Here is a 3,017-nt window from a genome sequence, read left to right on the forward strand (position 1 = left end):
GTCAGGGGATATAGCTCAGTGGTAGAGCATTCGACTGCAGATCGAGAGGTCCCCGGTTCAAACCCGGGTGTCCCCTTAAAAAAAATACATCTTTTTGATACTGTTACATAAATTTATTGAAATTTTTATTTACAATAAACTACAACAAATTTCAGTTATTTTCTTTCTTAATTCTTTAGGAACGTTGCAAATCGGAGAGTAATATCAAAATTTCATAAATTTACTTAAAAAAGATGAATTTAGTTCAATTTATATAGAAATTTTAAGTTAAAACAAAGTAGTTATTTTCCTAAAGGAAAAAGTGTGTGTTTTGAAAGTTATTTTTAAGTAAACTAGTAGAAATTTGAAGTGTTTTGTATTAATATTTTCTTTTATATGCATTCGTGTCAATCATAACTAGACCACGAGTAGTCGCACTTGATTTTTGAACTTCGCAAATCCTCATGTAAATGAAGACAGAAACACTAGCAGAATAACGGAAAACTGTTGTAGTGTTAACTTTCCTTGAACCTATTACAACTGCATACATTTTTTGTTTGTACTTTGTGTCGCAAAGAAGGGAAATCTTGTACAAACAACAATGTTTAAAATTCTCTATTCTTTAATAGATTTATTGCACAATTCCAAATGCTTTGTGACTAGATTGATTCAGGTCACAAAATAACTTGGGCCTTCTTGATTTGGGTATACGGAAAAAGAAACTGATTTTGTTTCGCATATTCCTGTTAACCTTTTGCGCGCGCGCTCAGTTTTCAGCGCTTAGAAAGTTCTCGAAATTCCCTTCTCGAACGGCTGCATTTCTGCTAAAGGCACACGACGTCGTCTTACGTAAGATTTGGCATTTCAGAGCGTGTGTTTCGTTTGCGCTTTAGAGAAAGAGAAAGAGAGAGAATAGTGCAATTGTGCAAAGCGGAAAATAAAAGGAGACAAAGAAATTGAAACCGTGTTCTTAATTTTATATTTTCGAGTGTTTCATCTAGTGGTAGCGCACATTTTTTTTTGTTACTAATTAAACGGGAAAGTATTGAAACGATCGTTAATTAATTAGTCAATTAATTAACGCTTCTTCCTGGCGTTTGTGTTTGCTTTATATATAAAAATAATGATTTAGCTTCAATTTCTATCCTTTCCTTGAGTCAAACACGCTAATTAGATATCATACGCTTGTAAGTACACGTGTTTAAGCGCTTAATTACTAATAATAAACAGTACGTTTCTCGTTTCAATCCATTATTTCCAGGCGTTTTTACGGCGATAATTTTATTCGCGCTCTTGCTCCATTTCGTGAGCGATAAATCTTATTATTGAAAGTTACTTATTTCGATTCGAATAGAAGAAACGATTAGCGTTGAACGCATTCCGCGTTTTATCAGCTTTAAGGAATGTCTATGTCTTATGAGACGTCTCTATTCCAACTCTTTGACCCTTTACAAGGATTAATCGATGAACTACAGATATTTAAGTGAATCAATCACAAAGACTCCGTTGTTTTTAAACTCTGGTTCCTGACAAAAAATAATCTCTTAAGTACTGATAATTGAGTGATTCAATCATCGGAACTCTCAAGTTACGTAAAAATAAGTAAGAGAGAAGATATCAAATGAAACGAGCGTAAAATTGTGTCTTTTGCGAAAGAATCGGCGTGAAATAGAGCGGGCAGATCAATTTCGTGTAGTCTAAGGAGAAATGTTGAGGTTGTTCTCGAACAAAAGGCAATTTTTGTGTGCTGCTGCATTCTGCTGAAGACTACTCATTTATCGTCGGATTCCATCGTTGACTCTTCACATAAATAAAGAAAAGAAAAAACGGGATATACGAAACATGTGTGAGTGTGAGCTGCATAAACAATCGCCATGTGGGAAAACGAAACGATCCTTCTCTTCTTCATCATCATCGTCAACATCGTCTTTTCTTTCTTCTTGCGCAACGCTTTCTTCCTTTTCTTTTTGGTGTCTTTCGTCCGTTCCGAGAATCCAGACGCCTACTTGTAATTCAATCGCTTTGAGAATACCAAATTTCTTAGCGCCTCAACTACATAACTACAAGAAAAACCAAAAAAAATTATATAAACACATTCAACTCAGACGCCAGACATTCTCTGTACAATTTCATATTCGAAATCATATTTTAATATTTACGCGCGCTTGGTTGTTCAACTGCGATTTGATTAATTCGCTTCGCCCACGACGTGATTCATCGTTTCATTTAAATTTCTAACGAACAGTATTTAGAACGGCGCATTATTATTCAATTGCCATGCGATTACGTAATTGTTTTTATTTTTTTTTGTCTAACAAATTAACGTGTTTTAAATCTATGTAGTAGAATGGATGTTGTGTGTAAACAGGAGTGGACTTTGTTGTTTGTTTAATTATGTAATTAGTTGGGTTTTTGGGGGGAATTATGGGGATATAGCTCAGTGGTAGAGCATTCGACTGCAGATCGAGAGGCCCCCGGTTCAAACCCGGGTGTCCCCTAGAATCCAGAATATTTTTGAGTTCTAGCATACTAGGAGATGTCTAAATCTATAATTTTTTACTACAAAATTAAGCAAAGAAGTATTGATTTTATTTTCAATTAAAAATTGAGTCTTCTAGAATCTAGAATATTTTCATATTTTTATTGCAATTCTATGAAACTAGGTGGTTTTAAACATTTAAGTTTTATTAACGAGCTTCGATAATATATCGAATGTTTTATGAAACATTTGATTGGAAAGTGTGAATATTTAGTTACAGTTAATTTTTTAGAACAATGCGGTCTTATCTTAATTAATCAACAATTGCATAATTGCATAATTTTGATAAGAATCTGGGGATATAGCTCAGTGGTAGAGCATTCGACTGCAGATCGAGAGGTCCCCGGTTCAAACCCGGGTGTCCCCTAGAATATTTTATATTCTAGCATACTAGGTACAGTCTAAATCAGTGGTTTCCAAACTTGATGTTACTACGCCTCCCTCAAAAGTATGTAATCATTTGGCGCCTCCCCAACCCCTTCATTTCATAAAAAGAACG

The 3,017-nt window shown here is 34.5% G+C and overlaps 3 non-coding genes across 3 annotated transcripts; all 3 read left to right on the top strand.

Annotated features, from left to right (window-relative positions):
- Window positions 1-4: 4 nt before the first annotated feature.
- Window positions 5-76, top strand: Trnac-gca. Its single transcript has one exon. It is a non-coding gene; the product is annotated as a tRNA-Cys (tRNA).
- A 2,329-nt stretch (window positions 77-2,405) lies between these two features.
- Trnac-gca lies at window positions 2,406-2,477 on the top strand. Its single transcript has one exon. It is a non-coding gene; the product is annotated as a tRNA-Cys (tRNA).
- A 336-nt stretch (window positions 2,478-2,813) lies between these two features.
- Trnac-gca lies at window positions 2,814-2,885 on the top strand. The gene has a single exon. It is a non-coding gene; the product is annotated as a tRNA-Cys (tRNA).
- The last annotated feature ends 132 nt before the right edge of the window (window positions 2,886-3,017 follow it).

This window comes from Nicrophorus vespilloides, unplaced genomic scaffold, assembly GCF_001412225.1.
Source record: "Nicrophorus vespilloides isolate i.1.1-1 unplaced genomic scaffold, Nicve_v1.0, whole genome shotgun sequence".
Lineage (NCBI taxonomy): Eukaryota > Metazoa > Arthropoda > Insecta > Coleoptera > Silphidae > Nicrophorus > Nicrophorus vespilloides.